At 42.1% G+C, this 12,034-nt stretch overlaps 1 protein-coding gene across 3 annotated transcripts in view; it reads left to right on the forward strand.

Moving 5' to 3' along the window:
* The first annotated feature begins 2 nt into the window (after positions 1 to 2).
* Positions 3 to 12,034, forward strand: part of Dennd2b (DENN domain containing 2B) — a 190,146-nt gene continuing 178,114 nt past the window's right edge. For all 3 annotated transcript variants that reach the window (XM_048460601.3, XM_048460604.3, XM_048460607.3), the window contains exon 1: positions 3 to 169. The gene's annotated coding sequence lies outside the window, so the exon portion shown is untranslated. The remainder of the gene's footprint in view (positions 170 to 12,034) is intronic.

Consider the following 12,034-nt stretch of genomic DNA (forward strand, 5'->3'; position numbering starts at 1 on the left):
GTCCGCTGGGTCGGGTCAGCGTGAACCCCGGGGCTTGTTGCACTGAAACATTTTTTTGAGATTAGGTGTCTGCAGCGGCTCTTTCGTTCCACGTTCAGGGGAATCGCTACTCGCAAACCACTTTTGTGTGAGGAGGTGATGAGGCTAGCTGAGCAACTCGCCTGAGGAGGTAGGGCTGGGGAACGGGCGTTCGTTCTGTCAGAAGAGCGCTCAAGGCTGGGGATGGAGGCCAAACAGGCCTGGGGGCTGTGGGTACGGGGACCGGCAGACTTGGTGTGTGTGTGGGGGGGAATGTCAGAGGAGTGTGTGGGCGTCTCGACATTCCCTCCCTGCAGCTTCTTCCTCTCTACCTTGGAAGGATGGATTCACACAATTTTGTTTGTGAATTTAGTGGTTTGTTTTATTTTGTTGAGACAGGGAATCACTATCTAGCCTTGTCTGGACTGGGCTGGAGACTCACTATGTAGACCAGGCTGGCCCTCCTCAGTCTCTTCCCCGTTGGATCTGGACCCACCTTACAAGCATTAACCACATCACTTAAAGTAAGAAATGGGTCATTTACCTTTCACAACACCGCTGGGTCTCAACGCTGGTGGTGCAGCAGGACCCCCTGGTGCGCAGCAGGGCGTGAATGGGGCAAAAGGCCCACTTGAAGGAACACTTCTCAGTGGGGGTGGTTCCCTTACAGGACACAGGAATTCTCAGTCTGTAGGTTGTGTCAATGGATGGGCTTGATTAGCCATGAATTCACTTGTTTTTAAGTATATAATTCAGTGACTTTTAATAAAATTTCAGAGTTGTACCAATATCATCACAGTCCTGCTTTGGTATATTTTATTTAACTAAGAATGCAGTGTGGGGCCGGAGAGGTGGTTTGGGAGGGAGGCTCAGGGGAAGCATTTGCCCTACAAGCCTAACTACCTGAGTTGCTCCCTGGAATCTATGTAAAAAGCCAGCCACTGTAGTATGCAAGCATTAGCCCGGCTCTCCTGTGGTGACACGGGTAGTGGAGGGAGGAAACTTGGCCAGACCTCCTGGACTAGCTAGCGTGAAGTGTGTGCTTCAGAGAAGCCGCAGCAAGACCCTGCCTGCCTCAAACAAGGTGAAAAGGTGAGAACCCTCTCCTAAAGTTGCTCTCTCACATCCACACGAATTCTTTGCACACATGTGCCATATCCACCCCCACGTAAAAAAATAGAGAAAAAAAGTAGCCTAGTATCCACCATTTATAATGAATTCTCACTCCTACCAGGACCTAGGTAGCCACTATTCTGGTTGCCATCTCCCTAACTGCCCTTTTCTGGCACTTCATATAAACAGAATCCAATGGCATGTGACCCCTTTGGACTGGTCTCTTTCACTTAGATTGCTTTGAGGTACATCTGAGTTATAGTATGTTTTAGTATCTCATTCTTCTTAATGGATAAATAATATTCCCTAAATGGATATATTGTATTTTTCCACTGTTTTTTTTTGTTTATTTATTTATTTATTTATTAAAAATTTCCACCTCCTCCCCTCTTCCCTTTTCCCTCCCCCTTCTCCCTTCCCCTCCCTCTCTAGTCCTAAGAGCAGTCAGGGTTCCCTGCCCCGCGGGAAGTCCAAGGTCCTTCCCCCTCCATCCAGGTATATAAAGGTGAGCATCCAAACAAACCAGGCTCCCACAAAGTCAGTCCATGCAGTAGAATCAAAACCCAGTGCATTTGTCCTTGGCTTCTCAGTCAGCCCCCATTGACAGCCACATTCAGAGAGTTCGGTTTGATCACATGCTCCATCACTCCCAGTCCAGCTGGCCTTGGTGAGCTCCCATTAGATCAGTCCCACCGTCTCAGTGGGTGGGCGCACCCCTCGTGGTCCTGACTTCCTTGCTCATGTTCTCCCTCCTTCTGCTCCTCATTTGAACCTTGGGAGCTCAGTCCAGTGCTCCAATGTGGGTCTCTATCTCTGTCTCCATCCATCGCCAGATGAAGATTCAGTCTGAAAGGTTGTCCTCCTTGTATTTTGTTTATTCATCGTTTGGAATTGTTTCCAGTTTGAGGGCTATTCTGATGAAGCATATAAAACTCTATAGACATTTTCATTTCTCTTGAGCAGATACTGTGAAGTGAAAAATTTGAGGATATTTTAAATTTGTTTTCATTATGAGAAACTGTTAAAATATTATTCAAAGTGGCTGTACTGTTTTATGTTTATATCCCCATATCTGATAGTTTTTCCTCATCCACTCTAGCATTTGTTGTTTTTTAAACTTTGTTTGTTTGTTTGTTTGTTTGAGACAGGGGTTCTTTGTGTGACAGCCAGGAACTCTGTAGACCAGGCTGGCCTCGAACTCAGAGATCTGCCTGCCTGTGCCTCCTGAGTGCTGGGATTAAAGGCATGCGCCACTTTAGCCCGCCATTTGTTGTTTTCTTTCTTTCTTTTTTTTTTTTTAAATTAAAGTCATTTTACTATTCCTGTGAGTGTGAAGTAGCAGCTCCTTGAGGCTTCAGTTAATATTTCATAATGACTGGTGCTGCTGTAGATTTTTTTCTTGTTATTTCTAGCTGTTCCTGTTTCTTCTTTGCTAAAAACCCTGTTTGTGTCCTTTATTTGTTTTTAATATGGTTTGTGTGTCTTTTTAAAAAATATATATTATTGAGTAATAAGAGTTCAAATTCTGAATAAAGGATCCTTTATTGGATTATGATTTATAATATATTCTATTTTTCACTTTTTTTTTTTCGAGACAGGGTTTCTCTGTAGTTTTTGGTGCCTGTCCTGGAACTAGCTCTTGTAGACCAGGCTGGCCTCGAACTCACAGGGATTCGCCTGCCTCTGCCTCCCGAGTGTATTTTTCACTTTTTAAAATCTTTTCAGTGCTGAGGATTAAAGTACCCAGGGCCATTTTCATACCAGTCAAGTGCCTTACTAGCACTTCATTTTCTTTGTGCGTGGGTGGGGTGGTGTTGTAACGTGTGTCCTATGAGCAAAACAGCCACCATCTTCATCACATCAACTGTGCTTGTGTGCAAATGTCTGTGTATCATGGCTGTGGACTTTCCCTCATAGAAGGAAGGGGTGAAGAGGGTCATTGGACCTTTTACATGGGTCTCCAACTGTGCCTCCCAGCAATTTGTATGCAGTGTGCCCTAATTGCTTAGGGACCCAGGTCTCAGGGAGAGGCTTTAGAATATAGGCTGGTGGGGGAAAAAAGGGAAGGGCCTCTATCTCTGTGGTTTTGAGGAAGCCAGCATCCAGACTGTGTGACAGTTTGTGAATTACTCATGGTGCTGCCCATAACCCCTCACATCTCACTCTAAGGAAGCCTAACAAATTCATTGGTTTTTCAGAGTATACTTTGGTGGAATCATATTTGATTTGTTGTTGGGACCTTATAAAAAGATCCTTTCCATGGGAGGAATTATCACAACTCTCTCTCTCTCTCTCTCTCTCACTCTCTCTCTCTCTCTCTCTCTCTCTCTCTCTCTCTCTCTCTCTCTCTCTCTCTCTCTCTCTGTGTGTGTGTGTGTGTGTGTGTGTGTTGTGTATGTGGAGGTTACGGGTTGATACTAGATGTCCACTTCAGTTGAGTTTTATCTTAATTTTTGAGACAGGGTCTCTCAGTGAACCTGGCACTTACCAATTTGACTAGAATAACTGACTAGCAAGCTCCAGAAACCTTCTTCCCTCTGCTTCGCCAGCAATAGATAATGAATGCACACTGCCCTGTCCAGCTTTTACGTGAATTCTGGGCATCTGGGTGATCCCGACTCAGGTTTCTATGTTTGCATGGCAAGCATTTTACCTATTAAATATCTCCTCATCTACCTCTAATTTTTTTCTTTTAAAAAAAGATTTATTTTGGGCTGGAAGGATAGCTCAACGGTAAGAGCATTGCCTGTTCTTCCAAAGGTCCTGAGTTCAATTCTCAGCAACCACATGGTGGCTCACAGCCATCTGTAATGAGATCTGGTGCCCTCTTCTGGCCTACAGGCATACATGCACACAGAACACTGTCTACATAATAAATATTTTAAAAAGATTTATTTTATTTTATATGCATTTGAGATTTGCCTGCATGGATGCATGTGCACAATGTGTGTAGGTGACCACAGAGGCTGGAAGAGGACATGATAACCCCTGGAAGTGAAGGAACAGATGGTTGTGAGCCACCATGTGGATGATGGGAACCGAACCTTCTGCAGGATAGCCAGTGCTCTCAACTACTGAGCCATCTCTCCAGCCCCACTTTCATTTTCCTTAAAAATTTCTTCTGAGATTTATTTTTATGTGTATGGGTCTTTTGTCTGCATGTGTATCAGAGGTGTGCAGTGCACATGAAGCCGGTAGAAGACATTATGATGTTTCACCTGCTTGTGTGTATGTACACCATATGCTTGTAGTGACCATGGAAGACAGAAGAGGGCATCAGATCCCCTGGGACTGGAGTTATTGACAGTTGTGAACCTCCATGTGGGTTCTGGGAATAGAACCTAGGTCCTCCGGAAGAACAGCAAGTGCTCTTAACCACGGAACCATCTCTCCATACTCTCCTCTTTCATTTTATTAATGGTGTCTTTTGGAGCACCAAGTTTTAAATTAAGATGAAGTCCAGTAGTTTCTTCTATGGGTTGTGCTTTTGGTGTCATATGTAATTTGTACATAATTCAGTATTTTTCTTCTGTCTTCTAAAAATTTGATATTTTATTTAGTTTATATGCTATATGAAGTTTAAACTCATCTCTTTAGATACCATTTGTCTAAAAGACTATCCTTTTTAATTAGATAACATTTGGTACTTTTGTCAAAAGTTAGTTGACTATGAGTATATAGAAATTAATTCCTGATCTTTTAATTCTGTTCCATTGATCCATATGCATGACATATGCAATACTCTCTTGATTATTGTAAGTTTATGGTAATTCTAGAAATTGAGAAGTGTAAATATTGAAATAGTACACACACTATGTTCTGTACTTTCAAAGTTGTTTTGATATTCTAGGTTATTTATATATCAGAAAATATGTAAAGTTCTGCATAAAGACTTCTGCTGTTCTGATAGGAGTTGAGTTTAATTTTAGGTCAGCTTGGGGAGAACTGCAGTCTTAACAGTATTGGAGGACTAAATATGGCCCGCTGATTAAGAGGGGTTGCTTCTCTTCCAGAGGACCTGAGTTTGGTTCCCACAGCACCCACATTGAGGATCTCACCACTGCCTTCTCTTGACCTCCACAGTCACCTGCTCATACATGTCACACACACAGGCACATGCACATATACATAATAAATAAAGGTAAATCTTAAGAAAACATGTTGGCTAGGTGGTGGTGGCATACACCTTTAATCCTAGCACTCAGGAGGCAGAGGCAGGTGGATCTCTGTGAATTTGAGACCAGCCTTGTCTATAGTGTGAGTTCCAGGACAGCCAGGGCTACACAAAGAAACCCTGTCTCAAGGGGAAAAAAGAAAAGAAAGAAGGAAAACACATTAGACTTTTGAATTCACGAACATAGAATATCTACACATTTATTTCAGTTTTCTTTAGTTTCTTTTTATCAGTGTTTTAGAGTGATTGTTATTTGTGTCTTTCTTTTCCTGTAGCAATGATAGAATAACTCTGACAAAATCTGTGAAGGGATTACTGTTGTATACAGCTCCAGGGTACTGGAAGTCCTGGCAATTGAAACAGCTGCTCATGTGGCATCCACAATCAGGAGGCAGAGAGTAATGATTGATAGGGTTTAACACTGGTAATGCCATTTTGTCTCAGTCCGCCAGTGAGCTGCTTACAAGATAGTGATGAGTTCTGCATTCGAAATTTTCCACTAGGCAGCATTAGACTTCATGCTTCCAAACCCTCCAAATAATTTGGAATTGTTCTTTCTGCAGCCAATCAGTGCCTGACCAGCTAGCCTCAAGCTTATTGCTATCCTATTCGCTATAAAGTTCACTCTGTAACCCTCTCTGGGACTACAATCTCTTCCCATCCTGAGTGCAGCCTGGAGGATTTATTAAAAGCCTGCTGAGCACCTGGTTAGCATCCCCCAACATATTTTCTTTCAGTGATTGCTGGTGTTTAGCTAACTTTCTCTTTTTTATAGAGTCTAGGGCCCAAGAGCAGGAAGTGGTACCATCCACTTTTAGGATGGTCTTCTTGCCTCAGTTAACCCAATCAGGACAGTCCCTCACAGGTGTACCCAGAGGCTTGTTTCCTAGGTGATATATATCCTTGGTGTCTATATTCTGACATAATGGCAATCAATATTAATTATCATGGTATTTCTTTCTTTTTTTTCCTTCCTCCCTCACCATCTTTCTGCTTCATACCTTCACCTCCTGATTTCTTGCCTTCCTCCTTCTCCCCCACAGCTCCTTTCTTGATTTTTTTTTTCTTTTTGAGATAGGGTCTTTAATATTCCAGCCCAGTTTCAATCCCTTTCTTCTCTCTCTCCTTCCCTCCTTCCCTCCTTTTCTCCCTCCCTCTCTCCCTCTCAAATGGTCTTTGTGATAAAAACCTAGAGTCAGATATTAGGGGATGAAAGCTGAAAGATCAGAGAAGCAGAGCAGCCATCCACTAGAGTTATTACCTCTCCAAATGCTCAGACCAGATAGGCAAGATCCTGTCTCTACTATTAAAGGTGTAAGCCACCACCACCTGACTCTGGTTTTCTTTTAGACTGGGTCGATCTTGTTTAGCCCAGGGTGGCTTTGAACTCACAGAGGTCCCTCTGCCTCTGCCTCCTGCTGGGATTAAAGGTGTGTGCCACTACTGCCTGGCCTCTATGGCTAACTAGTAAGTAGTTCCAGTTCTGCACTCTGATCGTCTGGCCAGCTTTATTTGTTAAAGCACAAACAAAATATCACCACACTCCCCACCCCCTTTCTTTTCTTGACAAGGTCTTATTTTGTAGCCCTTCACTGACCTGGACTCACAATATAGATCTGGCTGGTTTGGAATTCAGCGATCTGCCTGCTTCTGCTCCCAAGTGCTGGGATGAAAGGTGTGAATCGCCCACCCAGCCAGTTTCAGTCTTGAAGCATAGCTAAAAATGATTTTGAATTCAAGATTCTCTCGCCTCCATCTCCCTAGTACTGAGATTACAACTGTGTACTATCAGGCCTAGTTCAGTCCTGCATTTCTTATAACAAATGTGTTAAATATTTTATGCTATTATGAATGTAATAGTTTTTTGTTTCATTTTCAGATTATTTATTGCTAGTGTTTAGGAATATAGTTGACTTTTTTCCTTTGACATTAATGAATTTACTAATTAATCCTAGTGGGGACTCTTTGTGGATTCTTTGGTATTTTCTAATGACAGGATTAGATCATCTGTGCATGAAGAATATCTGACCTGAGGGCCTGGTGATACACACCTTTAAATTCCAGGTATTTAGGAGTCTGAGGCAAGAGAATCTGGAATTCAAGGCCAATTTAGACTACTTAGGTCCTCTTTATAAAACATTCAGCCAACCAACCTTTATGTATTTATTTGTTTGTTTGTTTATTTTTAGATTGAGTCTCTCTAAGTAGCCCTGGTTATTCCGATAGTAGATCAAGCTAGTCTCCTGCTGGTATTAAAGATGTGTGCACTATGCCTGTCTCAATCATAATGTTTCAGTCAGGATTCCTGCCTTATAATGCTGGCCATCAATACAGCATTAAATGGAAATGACAGGAGAGCCTTGGTTCCTTGTTTGGAATCTTTTACCATTAACTATGTGGTGTATGGGATTTTTGTAGTGCAGTGCTGGAAATCCTAAACACAGGCCAGTGTGCCTTAGGCAGGGGCGCTTCCATACTACATCCCTGGCCTTTGCTTTTTGAACCAAGGCTCCTTTATGTAGGTCAAGCTGGCCTTGTACTTGCTGTGTAGGTCAGACTCATTTCTAACTTACCTTCCTGTCTCTGCCTCCCAGGTGTTGGATTTACAGGGTTGCATTGCCATACCGTTTGGTGTTTGGAATTTGGGAGATGCTACTTTTTTTTCTTCTTGTTTTAATCATGAAAGGTGGCTGGATTTTGTCAAATGCTCTTCTGTGCATTAATTGATGAGGCCATGTGGTTTAATTTTTGATTCTATCAATATGTTATATTTGGATGTTAAGCCAATTTCTTGTTCCTGGTATAAATATCACACCACTGTGTATAATCTTTTTACATTTTGCTGGATTTGGCTTGCTAACATTTTATTGAAAATATTTGTTTGTATCTTCATGAGGGATTTGATCTCTAGTTTTCTATTTTGTGTCTCTGAATTGGTACAAGATTTGGCTTCATAGAGTGATTTAGGAAATGTTCTATTTTCTGGAAGAGTGTGTAGAAATGGTATCATTCTTTGATTGAAAACATCTGTGCCTGAACTTTTCTTTGTGGGAAGATTTTTAATTAATTCAATTTCTTTGCTTGTCTTAGATCTGTTTATATTTTCTGTTCCTTTTTGAGTCAGTTTTCATTCTTTCTGTCTTAGAATTTGTCTATTTCATTTAAGTTGTCTAATTTGTTGAAAAAAAATTTCAATTTTACAGCATAATCTTTTTCATTTATTTAATCTCTGAGTGAGGCTGCCTAGCATGTCTGTCTCTGTTTCTCTCTTTTTTGAGGCAAGGTCTTTATGTAGCCCTGCCTGTCCTGGGATTTGCTGTGCAGACTAGGCTGGCCTCGAACTCACAAAGATCCACCTGCGCTACCTACCTCTGGATTAAAGGCATGCATCACCACATCCACTTCTTTCTCTTTCTCCCCCCACCCCATAGGGTTTCTCTGTGTAGCCCAGGCTGTCCTAGAACTCTTGTAGACCAGGTTGGCCTAGAACACAGAGATCCACCTGCTTCTGCCTCCCAAATGCTGTGATTAAATGGCATAATCTCCTATAAGAGTATATGGCTCTCATGACTGGAAAACCTCCTACCTTGTCCTCTACCACCTCCTCCTGAAAGCATCAAGATGACAACTAAGCTTTTAGCACACAGGGATGGATAGACAGTCTTTATCCAAACTGGCTTGTAGAACTTTTTGTTTTCTGTAGGGTTCCTTTGTTTTCACTTTTGGGATTAAAAGATATAATCAGTAGTCAGAGGAGAGATCTCGGTAATTGGAGGGAAGGTCTTTTTGTCCAAATTGGCTGCCATAAGCTTCATGTAAGCTGTTCCAGGAGTGTAGTCACACGGCTGACATAGGTGGGGAGAATGGATAGCTTCCGCCATGCTAAGAGTTCAGTTTTCTAGTTCATTGGAATTTACTGTCTGTGGTAGTTTGAATGTGATTGGCCCTCATAAGTTCATAGCGAGTGGCAATATTAGGAGCTGTGGCTTTGTTGGAGTAGGTATGGCCTTTTTGGAGGAAGTGTGTCCCTTTGGGGGTGGACTTTGAGGTTTCATATATGCTCAAGCCACACCCAGTGTCTCAGACTACTTCCTGCTGCCTGTGGGTCAAGATATAGGACTCTCAGCTCCTTCTCCAGCACCATGTCTGGCCACCATGTCACACCATGATGGTAATGAACTGTTGTATGATACTTTACTCTTATGGCTTTTTTAGGGGGCCTGCTACATAAATCACAATCTCCCAAATAAATCACACACAGAAGATTCTTTATTATGATTCTTTATTATGAATGTCTGGCCTTAGCTTGACTTGTTTCTTGCCAGCTTTTTAAAAATTATCCTGACTACCTTTTTCCTCTGGGCTTCTATCTTTTTTCTATTTCTGTACACTTTTCTTTACTTCTTTCTCTGTGACTTGCTGTGTAAGTGGGTGACTGGTCTTGATGTCCTCCTCTCCTTGTTCTCTTGCTTCTTCTTCCTCGTTTCTCCTTCTGTTTATACTCTCTGCCTGCCAGCCCTATTTATCCTTGCTCCTGCCTTACTATTGGCCATTCAGCTCTTTATTAAACCATCAGGTGTTTTGCACAGGCAATGAATCACAGCTTCACAGAGTTAAACAAACGCAGCACACACCAAAGCAATACACCTTAAAATAATATTACCCAACGATGACTTAAACCTCTGAAAATTTAAGCCACCCCAATTAAATGTTTTTTTTTTCTTTATAAGTGTTGCAATGGTCTAGTCAATGGGTGAGGTGGCACATGCCTTTAATCCTAGTACTCAGGAAGCAGAGGCAGGCGGATCTCTGTGAGTTCAAGGACAGCCTGGTCTACAGAGCAGGTACTGCCTGGTACTGCCAGGGCAACACAGAGAAACCTTGTTTTGAAAAATCAAAATGAAACAAACAAACAAAAAAGTTTTCATGGTCATGGTGTCTCTTCACACCAGTAGAAACCTCAACTAAGCCACGAGTCTGTCCAAGCCTTACCGAGGAAGTGGCAATTCTTCAGTAAACCCCAGACTTCCAAAAACAGTTGCATCTAATAGATTCTGCTTCTGCAATTATTGAGGAAAATGGTTCCTGTTATTTCCTACTCTTCCTCATGTTGAAGAGAAAACATTAAAGGGTCTACACAAGCTTCCAGTTGCTTCCCTATAGTAACTAAGGCAGTGATGCCCGTCTTTGGTAGATATTTGAAATAACACCTGGTGGACCATGAACATGGAATGTGAGGAAGGACCCTGAAAAAGAGATAGGCACAGATTGTTATCTGAGGTACCTGGACTAGGCTGAGGCATAACAGGTACAAAAATGGATCTGTTGTATGTAACTTCGGTTTTTTTGGTAGGGGAGTTTTATTCCTCGTTGTTACTGGAAAAGATTGGACACAAAGTTGTTTGGGACAGAGGACACTCCTAACTTGAGAAAGGAGAAAGTGACTACAGTGTAACATGAGGGGCCGGCTTGTTGGGGCTTCTGTCCCGCCCGGTACCCCACAGCCTGCAAGCCCCAAAGGAAATTACACACAGGACTCCATAAGATTATAAACTGATTGGCCCATTAGGTCAGGCTATTTATTAGCTCTTATAACTTATGTTACCCCATTGTCCTTATCTACTTTAGCACATGGCTCCATACCTTTCTCAGCTGGGCAAGTTACATGCTGCCTCTTCGGTGGTCTGCGCAGGAGTGGCTGAGGAAGTTTCCTCCTCCCTAGCCTTCTCCTATTCTCATTGCCCTGCCTCCACTTCCTCCTGTCTGGTTGACCCACCCATACTTCCTTCCTGGCCAATCAGCGTTTTATTAAAATACATGATGTGAGAGACAATTCTCTCACACCACTACAGGTAGTTGTGTTTGGAGCTGAATGCACTGGTGATTGGTAGAAAAAGCAGACAGAAAAGGCCAAGTGGACTTTTTGGAGGACAGCAGATTTCTTTGGTTGGTAGTAGGCTGTCTCAGTCAACCCATATATTATCATCATCATCTTTCTGCAGTTAAAGAAAGTAAAAGTAAGTTGCAGAACAGGAGCTCTTTAGTAAAGGTATAAGTGTCAGGTGTAATTTCTTATACACAATGGGGGCAGACAGAAATGTATTGGAAAAGGTTTTGAAGTGATCTGCTCTACCTATGAATAACTTTATTGTAGGCTACAACCAAATTACTCAACTGGCCTAAGTGTCAGTCCAAACTCAATTGAGGTAATAGAACCAACATATTTTGAAAATTTTATAATTATGTAAAAAGTATAAGAAAGAATTACAATTCTATAGTGCTAAAGTATAAAGAACTAGGTGTGGTGGCATGTATCTAACCCCAATATTAAAGAGGCAAAGGCAGGAGGATCTGAAGTAGAGACTGTTGAAGGATATATGGATGGGAGGAAGGGAAAAGATAGAAGAATACATAAAGACTAAGGATTAGGCTCAGTTGGGTAGAGTGTTTGTCTAGCATGCATGAAGACCTACATTTGATCCCCAGTACCACCCTAAGTGTGGTGGCACATGCCTGTAATTCCAGCATCAGTAAGTGAAGGCAGGAAGATCAGTTCAAGTTCATTCATGGACATATAGAGAGTTCAGGGCCAGCCTGGGCCAGTAACACTGCTTCTTTTCCCCACATAAGAAAAAAATTAATTTCTTTTTAAAAATTATTTTATATTGTGGTGGTGGTGCATGTCTTTAATCCCAGTACTCAGGAGTCAGAAACAGTTGAATCTCTGAA

The sequence above is a fragment of the Myodes glareolus genome, chromosome 7, assembly GCF_982192425.1.
Source record: "Myodes glareolus chromosome 7, mMyoGla1.1, whole genome shotgun sequence".
NCBI lineage: Eukaryota > Metazoa > Chordata > Mammalia > Rodentia > Cricetidae > Myodes > Myodes glareolus.